Source organism: Varroa jacobsoni, unplaced genomic scaffold, assembly GCF_002532875.2.
Source record: "Varroa jacobsoni isolate VJ856 unplaced genomic scaffold, vjacob_1.0 contig01009, whole genome shotgun sequence".
NCBI classification, from domain to species: Eukaryota; Metazoa; Arthropoda; class Arachnida; order Mesostigmata; family Varroidae; genus Varroa; species Varroa jacobsoni.
Window position 1 is genome coordinate 72,134 of NW_019214567.1, and position 17,542 is coordinate 89,675.

General features: G+C 37.5%; 2 long non-coding RNA genes across 7 annotated transcripts; one reads left to right on the forward strand and one right to left on the reverse strand.

Moving 5' to 3' along the window:
• Window positions 1–364: 364 nt before the first annotated feature.
• On the reverse strand, window positions 365–5,532 carry LOC147751941 (uncharacterized). Of its 6 annotated transcripts, none has more exons than XR_015315462.1 (4): window positions 5,444–5,532; window positions 1,400–3,130; window positions 1,161–1,201; window positions 365–924 (listed from the first exon to the last, which is right to left on the reverse strand). It is a non-coding gene; the product is annotated as an uncharacterized LOC147751941 (long non-coding RNA). The 6 variants fall into 6 exon arrangements; XR_015315461.1 differs by having other exon boundaries at window positions 365–927; XR_015315463.1 differs by lacking the exon at window positions 1,161–1,201 and having other exon boundaries at window positions 2,814–3,130.
• A 554-nt stretch (window positions 5,533–6,086) lies between these two features.
• Window positions 6,087–15,755, forward strand: LOC111271777 (uncharacterized). Its single transcript, XR_002687084.2, has 3 exons — window positions 6,087–6,207; window positions 13,040–13,181; window positions 13,817–15,755. It is a non-coding gene; the product is annotated as an uncharacterized LOC111271777 (long non-coding RNA).
• Window positions 15,756–17,542: the final 1,787 nt, after the last annotated feature.

Here is a 17,542-nt window from a genome sequence, read left to right on the forward strand (position 1 = left end):
GCCGTTCGGGTTCATCCCCAAGTATGTGATCCTACTACTTGAAAAAGATATGAATGTCCTGACATTTACAGTTCATTATTAATCTAGAATTGTTTTCTATGAGGATAGAAATAGTATTTTTAAAAACTTGATCAAGAGGTAGGATCAATGATAGTGTTCCTTTGGTACAACTAGTTTGGAACTTCGTGATCACGTCTTGGAGGTATAGTAATAACCGAACTCGAAATAACGTACCTCAAATCTATAAACAGCAACAGAACTTGTAAGTGAATTTCTTTTCTCATACATAAAAGTTTTCAAAAGCTACTATAATTGTCTAGAAGTTAAATTTAACAACTACCTAGTAAATGATTAGGACGACGTATTTTTCTATAGGAAGAAAAATGCATTGTTTACTTATTGGACCCCGGCCTTGTGCAATAGCTATCTTGTGAGGTTAACCGTCTTCATAACTGCAATTTTGTCAGTGAAGCAAAATGTGTATTTGTATTGTGCCCTTATCACGAAGATCCTGTTTGCCTTTTGCGGACGAACGGAAACACGTTAATTTTAAATGAAATATACTAAAACGATTCACACACAGACAGTCAGTCAGTCAGTCGTAGGGCTTATGAACTAACAAGAGAGAATATTAAAAAGGTACAAAAAGCCATATTATTTGGATACTGTTGTGTGTGAACGATCCCAAATAAGATGGGAGCTGCATTTGTATGTTCCGCCAATACAGCCGGCTCATTTACTCGTATACTTGAAACTTGAACAAACGGTAAAATTTGTAATATTACATGTATCATTACATTTCCATTAAGAAATATATCAAAGATACTGCTACGCAGTATTGTTTCCTCTCATATGCTAGATCGAAATTTAGATGACAAAGATTCCGGAGATCCGACCGTTGAACGTTGATAGAAGTTTCCGTTTCTGCTGCAAAGAAGCGAAATAGATCAGTTACTTCAAAAGCAAATTCAGCTACATTGTGAGTTTATAAGGTTTCGCATGCACCACTGTACAGTCAACAAACAAAGCCTATTCCCCATGCGTTCTCATAAATGTTCGTGCGTATTTGAAACAAATTTATCTAGTAATGCTTCATAAATGGCACGTTATGTCGTCCTGCAAAATAATCTGCCTTCAGAAAATACTGTAGATTTACTTACCTTGAAGTACTCTCAGAGAAACGTCATCGAAATAATTATTTCTGTGTGCAAAATTTTAAAGATAATTACGACATATTGAAAGTTTACTTTCACCATTTATAATATGTTTATTAAACAAAGAGTTCATTATCGGCTCACTGACATAATTACAATGTTGTACTACTATTGTTTCTGTGTGTCAAGTTTGCGCATTTTAAACTTTAGATATCTCACAGAAATGGCTGTTTATCAAAACTTACATTCTCTAGATAATCTATTAATTGCTTGATTGCGTTTTTGAAGGTTATAAATAAAGAGGAAATCATTTGAGGCGACAATGAAGATGCTAGGCCTAGGCACCACATTATAAACACGACTTTCTTGCAATGGAGAAGTTCATTTGATTTCTGTTAAGGAAATTGACACGTTTGAAAAACCGTCCCTTTGTTGAACTTTCAGCTCATATGAAAAATTACACCCACACGATAAAATATTGGGCTGACGGAAGCACTCGTATAGCACCTAGCTCGTGATTGTAATAACTTTCTTCACAGCGGTTTCCTTGGAGATGGGAACAAATTGCAAACAGAGCTTGCATAGTCTTGAGACATTTACGAAATTTTCGAAGTAACAAAGTATCATTACGCCGCACAGTCTCCAGGACCGTTCGATTTTGTCGTCATAGGTGCGTTCCTGTATCTTACATACAGAAAATATCTTGCCAATGAAATTTTTCCGCACCACTCTGTGGACGACACAGAGACGTGTGCGGCAACGAAGTTGAAAAAAGACACGGAGAAAGCTCGCGGGGCAGACGAAGCGGCCCTTAGGTAAACGTAGAGAATACAACAATCTATACCGATCGAACTGTCTATAGAATTAAAACAAGCGAAAATATTATTGATTACTCGGCGGTGATCTTTGAGATTTCGCAGAGCTTTTAAGCCTAAAAATATCACTAAAAAAAGTGTTAATTTTACCGAAGAAACCGAAAACCACACTGTGATAAGAGGCAGTACAGAAAAAATTAGCATTTTCTATAGCCACAATTTAAGCATGATTGGGAGTTTCACTTATACTAGAGTCAGGCTTCAGAATTGTTTGGATACACTTTCGTCTATGAATGGTTCAGTACTACTAGCCTTTTTGGCACTATCAATTTACTGTTAATCACTGAGTGGACAGATGTATTTTGTCTAGTATCGAGACCAATTATCTTATGGTACTCTAGCCTTCTATATTTATCGAACTCATATATCGTCCCCACATCCTAAGAAGTGTGTGTGGTCATTTTGGTGTAAACATTTTAAGTTTTTCCTCAGATATTGTGTTCAAAATGAGCTATTGCTAAAGACGCATTTTGAAAGTAGGAGGCCCAATGGCAAATTAATTTTTTTTCAAGAGTTTTGGCTTTGTTTGATCTTTTTTGCACACAAACCAGGCTGTACACGTACAAGGTTTCCGGGTTATACGTATCTCTCTAAACGTTTCTCATGAGATACCGGAAAATTTTTCCGTGGCGTCTGCGATGGGTCAGGAATCATATTCGTTAGGCCTACAGTCATAACACAAACCCACTTAGAAATGACTCAGGATTTAGTCTGAACTTCGAATTCTACGGCATCATTATTTATGTCGTAAAATTCGAAATTGATACAATCCGAAGTTACTTGCTTTGAGTTCTACAGAAGTAAATTCGACAGGGCCTTGTTGTCAAGAAATTTCCCGCATTAATGCTAGTGCCCTCCTGCGTGCAAGAACGGTGTAAAAGACGCTGCCTTCTTGCTGTAATCAGAAGTAGGAAGAGATGAAATATCAGCGTTGCGTAGTCTACCAGAATACCCAGATAAGCTTCTTCCTGAACTTTCTTTGGATACGAATCACTCTTGCGTGTTCCCCTCCTCTTGTAAAATGAACAAAGTGTTCTACTGGTTTTGATGTTGGCCCGAAACGCAGCTAAGGCTGAATCTTGCTACGTCGTGGAATTCAACCTGAAATAAAAGACACTTGGTATTATGTGCGACCATACCTGCAACCCGCGCTTACAGAAAAAATATACACCCTTGAGTCTAAAGCACGTCCGCTCTCAAAGGTACACAATACAAAGACCCTTATAATTAACATCCATATGGTCTATAAACGTAATCAACACGTTATTTCAATCTCCCCAGCGAAAACCGTACGGTTTTGTCGTCAAAAACGATGCAAACGATGCTATATGGTTCGATCATAATAATGTGGATATACTTCAGAGTATCTTTTTCTAGAAAAAAAAAACGGGGTTTCCGACCCCAAGGAAGAGCTTGAACGTGTCTGGTACAGCGTTCACCAACGTAAGATGATGAAGCTACTGTCTCAGACATTAGTTAACTTCATCTACTTCGATATTATATGCGGATGGAGAAATTGGGTCAAGTAGATTTTGATGGCATATAATAGAAAAGTTTATTTCATTCTGCACGTAGTATGGTATACAGGTCAACAAAGAATTTGAAAATAGGCTCATAATTATCGATCGTGCTGTCAATCTGTTACTAATGAAACTTGACGCGATGGCTTGGGCGTCAAAAACTTTAGTTGACAGATTTCGGGGTTGTTGCTTCAGGTTCTGACAACAACTCACACAGCCCGTGTGAACAAATAAAGTTATTTTTTCATTATCAATACACGATCTTACATATTTCCTTATAAGTTACTGTCTGAGGATAAAATGTTTAAACTTAAAAAATTATATTCACCTGTACGACAAACGCACAGTAGCGCACGCCATTCTTTTCAACTATGCTACGGTTGAGGGTTCTTTTTACGTCCTGACATCCAACCGCGTACATCATACGATTCTACGTATAGATATATTGTGATTATATGTCTGCAAACCACTGATGTGACCATTAGATGCAAAAGTGTGGCGCACTTCCCAGAAAACGAACTTACTTCCAGCAGAGAAACAGGTGAATCAACGATAAATCATCTTGGCCTTATGCTAGAGAAACAACGAGTATTTTGGATGCTATAGCGGAAAACAATACTTTGAATTATACAGACACAATCAATAAATGTCTAAGTAAATATGCATTGCATCTGAATGGTAGTCCTCGTGTTGGCCTAGTGGGTAACCTATTTGCCTGTTAGTTTTAGGGATACGTTGTAGTGATGTCGGACGTAAAACTCGAAACGTAAAGATGAAATTTGAATGATACGTTAACAGAATTCTTGCCCCGCGAAACTTGTTTCGATTTGTTACTTGTACAAAAACAAAGGAAGCTTTTTGCCGAAATTTTCATATTTTAGCTCATATTCATTTTATAACATCTATGATACATTCAGCACACGTTAGCCTCACCTGAGTTGATTTGATGCCTGGGAGCTGAGTACCACTAAAGAAACAAACTTTGGAACTGTTATTAGCGCGTATTTTATAAATTTTTAGTTGAAACAACAGAAGTTGAACTGAATTTTTCGAAATACGAATTACTTTTTGTATATTCTATGGCGGGCTGACGTCCTACCCGTCTAGACAATCCTGTACACTTTGCACTCGTGTTCTACAAATAAAGTTTTTGTAAATAAATTCCAAAATTGAGAGTTCCGTTTTGTATCCTTAGTTTTTTATGCTCCAGCTCCTTGTAGAACACTCTTCGATGCATCAGAGATTTCCCTCAGACATCGCCTTCAAAACCATTTCATCATCGACATAGACTATCTTATAAACTACACACTCTTCAGAAACTAAATTGTTTCAGGAAAAAAAAAAGTTAAAAAATAAAGAAATAAACATAACGGAAGATGCCACGTTCGAGGTAATAGATTCATACATACTCTGAAATGGTATTCAGAGGGCTACCCTTTAACGGAGAGGTGGGTTAGTGGAGCGTGCACTAATCGAGCGACTATTTACTCCGAGTATTGATTCACAACATAGTTTGGGTATTAAAAAGTTTACCTGGGTTGCCTTGGCTATGCGTATTAAACCTTGAAATCAAACTATCAATTATTATCAAATCAAAATATTTAAAAGTTTTAAGATCGGTGTGCTTGATCGGAGAGGCTATTTAGTAATGGTACTGCAGCATACGACGCGGCATAGCAGATGAGACACATCGCATCACGTATTGCGCAAGTACCCATCTACCCTGGCAAATGGAAGCTCACAACTACGTATATAATGTGATAAAGTCATCGAGAAGCAAAACCAGCAACTATGTACCGCTTGTTTCTGTTCGACTTTCTCTAAACTTTGTTAATCCTAACTCTCGTGTTCCAAAAATCAGAATCCATCTTCGCCATTTTTCCTATGTACTTACAAACGCTGTACAAATACGAGTGATAGAATGCTTAAAGCTGCGTTTCGGATTCGCTACAAGCAGTAGTGTGTCTCGCCTAGAAAGTACACGCATCTGTTCACCAATGAACAATGCAGACGCCCACGGCATGGCGTATTTTAAGAACGAACGTTTCACACAGCCAACTCTTCCATGATGTTTTCGTGGAGTGCGTTTCGATGAGAGATGTTCCCAGACAGTAGCAAAGCCAGTGCCCTGTGATGGAACGCTTAGCAGCAATAAAAGGCGTAGAAACTTGAAACATAGAGATACTTCAAAGTTACTGTGCCTATGTGTGACGTGTAGGAAGCACCATGACGACTTGCATGGTGAAACCGTTGATCTGCTCATGTTTATCAATGAAATTATCATTTACAGTCTGGCGACGGCTGGCTGGACGTGAAAGGGACTTCTCGCAAAGATGGGCGTATAGCACCATTGTCAGCTGTCCCGTGTGGATTTTGCACACGGAGTGGCAGATCTTTAACTAGGATGAAATAATAGCTGATCAATTATCGGTCTTTGAACTACAAGCGTAAATACTTTATGAACGCAAGCTAACCGTACTGGTGGCGTAATGGTGTTCGTGGGTCAAAATTATAAATGCTTTGTGAAATGAAGTTCTATCGATCATCCTCTATCGAATAAGTTCTGCCTCGATGATGCCATCCAGTGATGAAGCACAAAGCGCCACCTAGATGATGCTACCTCGAACTTAAAGCTCTGAAAAACAAATTTGGAAACAGGTAGTGGGTCTTTTAAGAAAATAGTCCACGTATTTTGTGAACTCTTAGCAATTTCTTAATATAAACGGATAAAACTACGATTTAACAAAGGCGTACGTGTGGTATTGGACAAAATACCTTCCTTCGAGTGAAGCAATTCACAAGTCGTCTGTACAGCCCAACGTTTAATTTCTTTAGGCTTCTTATTGTACAAGCGCACTGGTATTCGATGTGTCAAGAAAGCTTTGCACGTGTTCAGCTTTTTGCCACGTAAAGCTTTAGTATTGTATGCTCAATCAGTTAGCAAGTAAATCTTGTTTAAGAGGAAAAGCCATAACATAATATATATATACAAATTGTACGATATTATATAGAGAAAGTATTTCGCATGTCGCACTTCGCCTAATTAGGACATGTGCAAACTGACGTAGGCCGCATCGACCGCTTGCCGAATTGGCCTTCTACCACTATCGAGTGAATGTGGTTACAGGAGTTCTTTGAATTACTATATGCTGTTCAAGAAGAACATCCCCGATAATTTAAAAGACTCGGTGGCCGTTCCTCCGAAGAATCCACCTAAACACTGTCGCCCATGACAAGAGCCTAGGCAGATCATTCGAGTCATAGCGATTGGTACAACAAATTGCTCTCGTATTAGGACACCATCCACCTCAGAATGAGGACATCCCGCTCAGTAGCGGCGAGACAGGCAGGTATAGATATTTACCAGTAAATAGTATCTCAGTACTTAAGGCGCAACGAGCTCGGTTGAGCCAACTCTGTGTCACCAAAAAGGAAGCTATGATTGGCGCACCGCGATATGTAATATCCCACATATCGCACACAATATGAGGAGCGTCGGATTTTGCAGTCGTAGATCGATTCAAATTGTCACAGTTTATTGTACGGGCTTTCAAATACCTAGAAAATGAGTGAGATTTCTGTAAAAAAAAAAAGCCATATTTAACTTTTGAAGAAATTGTTGTTTTTCACTTTTTTTTTTTTGCAAAAATCCGACCATGTTAAATATGGCCAAATTTTATTAAAATAGAGGTACAATCGTTTCCCAGCCCCAGTACGAACGAGCTGCAACGATGGTTTTGTCGCTTGCGATTTGAACAATGTGAAAGATGTTCCACATAGTGGTCAACCAATGACGAAAAATTGTCGTCATATCGGAAGACCGACACGAGAGTAGCTACGATGTTGCTTAGGAATTAAATATCCGCCAGCCGTTTGAAAATATTTGAAAGACCTAGGCCACAAAAGCCCGGCTGTTCGGGTTCTACACGAAATTATATACTCGATTGTATTTTTGTTTGCGAAACTCTAGCAAGTCAACGAAATAGGGCTGTCCCTAAAGTGTGGGCCACAAGTGATAAAAAGAAGATTATCTACTGCAACAGTGTACAATTAAAAAAACGTGCTTCTCTCTTCGTATTCAGGCCCAAGCTGATACTAAAGAAAGTGTTGTTATGAGTTGGACGGCTTAGAAAACAACTGTGCACTATGAGCTGCTGCCGCCTAACAAAACGATTAATTCGAACCCGTACTATCAATACGCAGCAAGATAACAATAAGCCATTAAAAAAAAAAAATCGACCGGAACTAGTGAACATAAGAGCCGTCTTCCACAATGGCAATGCCAGACCACGTACATGACTAGCCACTTGGCGAAGATTGAAAGAACTGGGATGGGAAATTCTAGTGAATTCGTTATACAGGTTGTATGTTGTTATGAGACTATCAGATGCTACGATCTTGGCAAAACCCTTGAATCGAGTACTTCAATTTCAATGGAGAGATGCAAACATCAATTTACATAGTTTTTCGTCTAGAAAACGCGGAAGTTCTGCAGTGATGAAATTACGGTACTATCAGCCTTTCAGAGCTTCGCCATGGACCTTCATGGGAGGACCTTTTGCTCACTGTAGCTCCCTCAACCTCAAACGACCATGTTAGTCTTTACCTAAGGCCCCGCACGAGTCTTCTTGAAAATTCCTTTACATGTGAGGCCGACATTTTCACAGTAACAGTGAGGGATACGATACAGTAACGTCAAATTGCAAACAAACCAAAAAACGGTCCGAAATAACGACGTGTCCGAGAACGTATAATCTCCCTTAAATTCCCTCCTACAGAAAATAGGTTAAAAGGACGTTTCCACACGTTTTTTTTGCTGAACAGAAAGCACCAAATTACTTCCGTGAAAATATAGATCCGCTATCGACATTATTTGCGACTCCTTGACGTCTGTCCATCAATAGATACGTTTATTGGCAGGAATACATACTTTCTCGTAAGAAACTTTCACGTTTCATATTGATGCGCTCGTCCAGCAAGGGTTTTAGGTTCTTATTTCTGTCAAATGTTAAATATAAATAGAATACAAAATATAAAATTAATCATTTTATATATATATATACATATGCAAGCTGGAATAGAACGAACATGTACTTGAAATTATAATAAAACAACTATACATAATGTACTACAACAGTGCTCAATCAATATGAATCTATTAGTTTAAAACTAAAAGTGATAATAAGACGGACTTGGTATAGAACGAAACAAAATGTTTATATACATATACAAAAGCTTCGTTTAAATCAGATTACGTATATAGTTGATGAGATTCGAAGCAGCGACCCGCTGGCCTTTCAGCTGAAAGAGGCCCTTGTACAAAAGAGATTTAAAATACGAATACAGGCGGTTACTTTTTAAAGCAACCTTACGTTAGCTAGGTAAATAATTCATTCACATGACCTAGTCAGGAGTCGGCAATGTCTTTATGAAATCGATCTATTAAAGTCTACGCTTTTTCGGTAGTATTCTGAAAGTTCTCTGATATTGTTATCCTTAATCGTATCTTACGAACGTGATAACTAACTTTATCACAATGAGGTTTATTTAAAAAATGTAATTCTTTTTTTTTTATCCTTCAGGTATCCTTTAGGATACTGGTGATTATGAATGACAATGTACATGTTTGACTTGGATATCTAGTGGCACTAGGACACGTAGTATTGTGTGCCCGTGCAAGGATTGTAGTTAAATTAGCAGTCTGCATATGCACAATTACTCCAAAAAAAGTTAACAAAAAAAAAGTATTTTGTAAGTATAAGATACAGGAATATCATAAATGAAAATTACATTGCACGAATTTGTATCATAATTTTCATATAACGATTGTTAATAATTGGCGCAGTGGCTTGGACGACTCGAAATAGCTGGATTTACTACTTTAAACTTTGTGACTGGGTCCATATAGAGATGCAAATATCCAATTAGTCAACGAACTTTAGGATTTCCATTGGTGCACTTTTCCTCCAGCCTTTAGGAATAACCTACTTTTAATCCAGGTAAAAGGGATAACTCCAACTTGAGGTTAATCGTAAACAAACATCTATGCATTTTTATAAGAGCACACATAAGTTAGCACTGTTGCCCTTCATATAACTATAACCGGTTCTGAACTTTTGCTACCGAACAGATTCACTGCTTTCAATAGATTTTCAAGACTGACACAATTATAAGTGTGAAGTTATGAAAAGTCGTACGTTCCCAGAATCAACAAGATTACGCAAGCTGCTATAGAAATAGCATTTAAAATATCGAAGCAAGACACGATCTGATGAACTAGTTTTTTCGTGTCATGCTGTCTGTTTAAAAACTGGTACTTCTATTGCACCCGTGGCAGATAGAAACCTAATTAAGGTCGCAAAATATACTGAGTGGCATAAGTTTCTCCCTCAAGGTAGTTACTTAATTCAGCAAACGGCTAAACACTTATATGTCACGCCTCCATGTCAAATTTCAGTTGAACAAAACCTATCTAAGCGTCCTAACAAACCTTCTAAAGTTTAGAAAGTTGTGTACTTGAATGGTGTACACCCTGAATGTTGATAACAAGAAACGAAGTTACATAATATCTCTATTTGCTTGTAAGTTTTTTTTATTTGCATAGATTGTGCAATGTATCGTACGCCCCGTAGCATAAGCATATCAAGTAGTTAGTTAGGATTACTGGGTTGAGAATGAAATATAGGCCGAGCATTGTTGTTTATTAAGTTGTTCGTAAAATCAATAACATGAACTTACTTACAAACAATAGTATCAACAATATTTTATTAGTATATCGTTAAAATACGTTGGTTGTTATAAGGGACATCTTGTTTTAAATACGTGTTTTGAAAGTGCGTATCCTTTTAAGATTATGATTGCAAGCCATTTCAATAGGCTCCATAGTGTTGCACTTAAAATTTGGCGACAGCGGTTGCCACGTAATCGAAAAATGAAGCTAGCACGAAGCTACAACTTAAAAGTCAGACGTGGCAAAATAAATCTCCACTGATTTAAAGATAAAACGTTTGTTTTATCGTTAAATCAGTGGAGGTCCTGGTCGACCCCGAGCAAACCTTATCAGCATATAAGGACCCATCTGTGTGGTACATTATTGTTCCCAAAGTTCCTTGAGTTATTTGTCACTTTGGTCTCAGCTAGCCGACATTTTTGCTTTTAGCAGGAAATTTATTGTGCAAATTTACATTCAAATCGTAGTACCATTTATGTGGTACATTTCTGTGCGGTGGTTTTATCGTTATCTCTATGACATTTATAATAGTTGAAACTTCCTTGGCGCATATATGAAATAACCTAGGTGGAGTTACGGACACAAATATCGATCTTCGACCACACCTTTAGATCTTATAGTGCTCGTTCAAGTGTTTGAGAGATAGTCTGAATCTTCTGAGATACAAATTGGCAAATTTTGAGGACATATATTAGTTAGGATCAGAAATTTTTGATCGACGCTTAAATACAAGCAAATGTAAGATCTAGATTATCGATCGGAAACGCGTGCAAGACTTATCTTTATTATGCCGAAGGGTTTAATGAATCCAACGCAGTGATATAATTACATTAACTAGCCAGGTAATGATGGTGAACCTATATATCGTGACTATGTATTCACTCGATCATTCAGTGGTCTGTCTGTATTTACTGAGCACTATCGGCGGTTTCCTTTTTTCCGACTACGTTTCAAGCAAATGGCTCGTTATGCTGTCAATTCTTTTGCCGTTAGTTTGAAATCGCGACACACATTCTATGGTCGTACACGAATTCAGATAAAGATCGCATGTTTAGAACGTGTTTAGCTGCACATGTATCTAGCCAGGTCGTTTAGTTTCAAAACAAAAGAAAATTTGTTTGTAACAGCCTTATATATATAGAAATTAGCTGGACTATACAGACAAGACTGCCCTATGAAAAATAGGTCCTAAAATTGTTGTCGGGCCTTGGTCGTAGATGTTACCGCGCTGTCTTAATTAGTCTTTTTGCTTGCTCGAACACTTGCTGAAGGCTCTTTTTATCATTTTGCTTTCAGTTTGGAACGGTAACCTATGAGGGCAGCTATTCTATAACTGGGAGCTTGAGGTTTTACGAGCTCAAATGGATACTGAAGTAGTTTTCCGAGACGAAAAACGCAGAACGAATTCCAAAGTATTGATTCCTTGGAATCGAGGCTCTTCCAACGTGTAGATAAGCGATTTGCAGCATTGAACGTTATCTTGCTCTGAAGAGTAGTCGTCCTTTTATTGTTATCAGCAACGAAACCCAATATACAGAACGGCGATTATTTGTCAAATGCTTGTATACGTAAAAACATCGAGTTGTTGTATTTGAGATAAGTGTATTACGTAGCCCTTGAAGTGAGTTTGAGACTGGCTCAAGTCTATGGGCAGGTGCCCAGGATTCCCATCTGCAACTTTGCAGAGTAACTCACAATAACCATTTATTTTGCGAGAGACATTTCCTTACCAGCTTTCATAATGCTGTATGACAATGATTTTATTTTACAGGATGGGGCATGAGCGTCCTACATCGTGATTGCACGTGTATTTCTTAATGACCAGTTGGCCTATATGTGGATAGGCCGATAAAGCTCAGTAGTGGCCCCTGTAATAGTCAAACTTCATGGCAATACATTTTCTCTTCGAATTCTTATAAACGTTTTTTTAGCTAGCTAAAAATTTACACAATAGAACACATTTTTACTTTAGCATGAATCAAGCAATAAATAATAACATCAATTTACAATATATGAAATCTTCACAGTTTACCTCGCCGAAAATATCTGCGAACACCTAAGCCCTTCATCAATTGAGAATGCTGTTGAAGACCTCGAAATAAACTTGACGGATATTATTAGGTCTGTTCTCTTGCTTGAGGTCGATGAAGTGTTATTTGTAAATAGAATTACTACAATTTTTAAAGATTTCATAGGGTGTTGGTGTTGGCAGCAGTTCTTATTAGAGATGTTGTTAAAGATGCTACCCGTGCTTTATCGATATCCGACAGTGTATTCTCGTAATAGCAACATTGTATCTTAACAAAGAAAATAACGGCTTCTGTATCCCTTAATTAGTGAATCTGAACCTGTTTTATTAGCAATAAACATGACACTTATGTTATTCCATGTATGCATTTTAATATCAATAGTCGTACGGCTGAAAAACGCACTTTCGACATTTTCTAACTTATGGATGTTAAACGGAAGCGACAACATTTGGCCGGAGAAACCCTGAAACTTTGAAAAAAATGGTTAATTAAGGGAGGTCAGGACTAGGCCACTTGAACATACTTCAGAAGAGCGCTTGTCTTGAGCGTAAGATCAGTATTACCTATATTTCCTGATTTCACCAAAGGTTTTCGCTTCAGAGCTGTGTAAACACGAACCGAAGAGCTTTCCGCTAAAACGCCTCTTAACATCTTATACATATGATGATGTATTTGTATTTACTAATTTAGATACTTTTCTGTTCAATCACTTATCATAGCATTTTTCCAGTTTCCAGATTACCACGACAATTACTGGCTACATACGTTAATCGATAATCATGCCATTCAATGATCAAATGAACCTAAGGAACATACGACGATGCCTGTGTTGCAAGGCTTCGCTTAAAATTGCCCCTTCTACTACATTTGATGTAAGTAGGATGTAACAAGCGATGGCACAGATAATGTTTCGTCTTTTTATAAGGAAAACTAGCAATCAGTATTTTGGATAATAAAACTATTAGCCTGGTAGAAGCGTACACAGTGGACTTTGAAAACACCCATTTTCAAACTTTTCAGCTACGGGCCTCTCAAAAACAGAATTTGTACACAAATACTCCAGTCTTTGAGAGATTTAAATTCACCGGTTGGTTTTTTTTTTTTCTTTTTATAAGAAACGAGTTCAGAAAGAAGAACATCATTAAATCTCAAAGACCTTAAATCTTTCTTCCTCGACAGCCACGATACTGCAAGAATTCATCGGGGATTGATTCAGACATAGCACAAAAAACTTTATGGTGAAACGGTGAAAGCATAGTATAAAAATTATGTAAATGTGTTAAGAACGGAAATTGAAGTTCTGATACTCAACAAGAGGGTGAGCGGATATTAGTACCCGAAGAACGAGGCCGCATTACCACACCGGAGAAGACTTTTCATTAGACGAGAGGTTGAACCTCGAAGGCATTGTTGGCGATAAAACTTATAACGTGTAACACAAATTATTGTCCAAACACTGAAGATACGGGCACTGAGTAAAGTTAAATCTTTTATTAATTGGCTCCAGGTCAGTTGAAAACGAATGTGGTGTATTGCACGTACAGTTTGTGGAACGTTAGTCATAGACGGTTGCCGCATACGAGACAAGGTACAATCTCTGGCGCCAGCCGGAAAGGGACTAGTAGAGAGGACGATTTCGCTCTGGGAAGGATCCTAGTTCGTTAACGGTGACGGGTGAATTCGGATACCAGGTAAAGGTAGTACTGCTAATGGACAGCGGCGGCACTTCCTATTATGAGGCGAAAAGGAAACAATAAAGGCAGCTCGTCATTTTCTATTTTCGCTATTTCGCTTAGATTTTGTAGGAGACTCATGGACCATCGGCTTCTATTACTTTCTGAATTGAACAAAGGGATATTTTCACGTGCGTCTTAACCCGCTTATTCTCTTAGAATGTAAGTCTGTGATACAAAACTTTTATGCTTCCAAAAAGACAGCTAACAGGTAGGCATATTCTACTATATATCTCGAGAAGCTATAAATAGGAGGATTGCTGGTAGATTTATGGCTGTCAAGAAGCTGCCAGATCATTGGAACAAGCATTGTAGCCCAGCTAGTTTTAAGTTCTTTTAAAGTTTTCAGTTTTAAGTTCAACCGACTCGCTTGTAACAGCTCACCATTACAAAGTAATATCCAAGCCTTGCCAGTTAAAATGAGACGGTCTGCAGCCAAAATATGTTGAATATGTAGATTAACGGCCTCTGGTTCACTCTATACGCATCAAGATGTTAGAAAAGAGATGCTAAAATGATTTTGGTGAGAAAATAAGTATTATATTGGAAAATTTTGGCCTGGCATTGAATCCGATCACGTTGATATCACCACTAGTTACTATATTATTGAAGGGAAATGTGAATATATCAGAGCGCTATTGCCCTAGCATCTGTCAACACCAATTAACAAGTTTTTGTTTTTTTGTTTCGTCAAATCGACACCTAACAAAATGTAGCTAAAAGTGGCTGAGCTAAACAATCCAGCAACATATTTTTTTGCGGCTAAAATAGTAAAACGTGAAGATGACTGGTTCTCAGAGGCTACTCACCTATTTTTGGAAATTTGACGAGTTTCCCTTGAGCGAATTGAACAATGATTAATGGTAGCGATCGATAAGGCATCTTAATGAATTACCTTCGAGCTTAAAAGGAGTAACCAAACCAGATTGTCACGCAAAAATTACACAATTGCCAAAGGCGTTGACCTTTAGCCTTGGCAACTGAATATATTAAGTTGTTTAAAAAATAGAAACTTATATAATGGGTATCTTAGTTAAGGAAAAATAATCCAATGCCCACCTAATTAATCGTAGCGATGTCCAAAAATCTGAGCAAGTGACAGTGTTCATCAATTTCGATTACATCAAAATTTTACGGGGCCAAATAGTCTGTTGGTCGGCTAAATATATTTCAGTGAAAAGGCTCTTTAATAGAATTTCAATAACGAGGTCGTTTTTAGGAAAGGACAATTACACTGCAGTTACCTGGAAGCCTTTTTGGGTCCGGGCATATCTACACAGTAATCTTCGAGAAACAATACCCTGCACCCAACATATATCAGTTCATCGCACCGATACTTAGTCGATTGGCGTTGTATCTACTATTTTATCTATTTTATTCATGACATATACTTCAACATTAGGAAGTAACACGCTACACGACGAGGGGGGTAATTCCTTTGCGTTTAACTCCCGTCTTAATTGATTTCCTCATATTCGGTAACTGAGATTCGAAAATGTACAAACAATACACAACTATCGCTGATACGACACTGTTTATATACGATACACACAACATTAGTTACTGCAAATCGTTACAATCAACTTATCACAACATTAAATAAGACAGCCTATTAACAAGAGGGTGATAAATTTACGGAAAAGAAACGTATTGTTTTTTTAGTGTTCGAAGATTACTGATCGTGAAGAATAAAGATCTCTATGTAAAATAGAATGCTAGGTTCTTTTTTCTTCTAGGAAAAGGGAATAAAATCCTTTACATATCTGCATATATTTTACGTATATATATATATACATAATAATTTTTTAGTATATACATATCTAGTATATATACTGTTTTAGTATATATACTCGTACTTGAGTATATATACTCGTGTGAAACACAAATCTTTGCCCATTGGGCCGACACTAAACAGTACGATTCGATGTGTCCGGCGGGCTTAGAAAGGAATCGTGCATCATGAGCTGCTGCTGCTGCTTCCGCCGCCTCTGTTGGACCTCTGCAACTAACAGGATTATAACAAGCTATTGAAAATCAACTGGAACTAATAGACCATAACGGTATCGTTTTCCTTTATGACAATGCTACACTGCATGCGTATTTAGCTACCCGGCGAAAACTTGGCTGGGATCTTCTAATGCGTTTGCCGCATAGCCCGGATCTGGCGCACTCAGATTGTTATCTATTTCCGTCTCTGTTTTAATAAAGAGATGCAAAAATCACCGAAACGACAAAAGAGTGACAATTATGGGATCATGGCTACCAAAAGGATCATATAAAGTCGTCGATCAAAACGATGCAGATGCATATCTAGTTTAAAAATATTGTTTCAAAACATAAAAAGTATTTTCTTGAATCTCGGCTTAAAAACCTTCATTGCTTTTTTGTCTATGCGATATATGTGCACTCTCTGAAGTAATGCCCAACGTTGTACCACACTTGGAACGTGAAGAAAGCATATATTATATAAACAGCTGTGCTGTGAACTGCCTGAGAGCTAACTAAAAGTATTGTTTACGTACACACAAAAAACAGCGTTCGTATAAGCAACTTGGTATCGAATTCACGTAAATAAATTTGTAGAAGTTTCATGTTTGGATAAAAAAAATGCCAGATTATTTATTTATTTTCCTGAAACTTCTATAGGCAGCGAAAATATTTCTTATCATTGATATCAGTGATCCAGTAGTAAATTGACTTTCTATTAATAGATTTAAAGGTTTCGGAAAAGATGATAAGAGAACGTGATCAATGGGTACCTTCTTAAACATAGTAATTAAGTCGGTGGCCTGTAATTATGCCTAGTATATTGTTCTTAATCCTTGTTAAGATTAGGTGTGAGTACGGGTTTTTCAAAATACGTTTGTATCAAACTCTTTTTGCAAGATCGGTAATTCATTCAGGTATCATTTGTGGCAACAGATTTTGCGGCAGAATCGAAGTAGAATTGCGTTTGAAGTCAAGTGGCACTTTATGGGAAGTCGAGTACCTAAAAGTACATGTACTTTTGTTATGGTTAGAAAAAGGCAGATATTGTCATGCCGAAGCCAACTACCGGTCTTTTACAACCTACAGATACGGGTACTTTTAATTTTAAGCGTTTGTTCGCATATTTAAAAAAAAAGTCTGGGTCTTTAAAACTATATCCTGCTTCGTGTAAAATATTTAGCGGAAGTTGTCTGACGAGACCTGGATATATTTCAATGATTTTAGTCATTTTCTATCATCGTCTTTCACGTACACTTGTACTCTTTTTTTTGCTTACAGAGTTATTATTACGTATCTTATCATAGATACGTAAAAACCAAGTTAAAAAATGAAAAGAATACTTTCTTAGAGCTTAGGCACATCTGTCTGTAATATCTACGCAGCAGTCGTTCTACAAATTATAGTTTCGTTTTTATATTTGTCACTGTTAGCGGTCCTAGCGTGGAATAATAGATTGCTCTGGAGTGCGATATGATAAAAGAGAAAGAAATATAATAATCGTCTATAGCAAG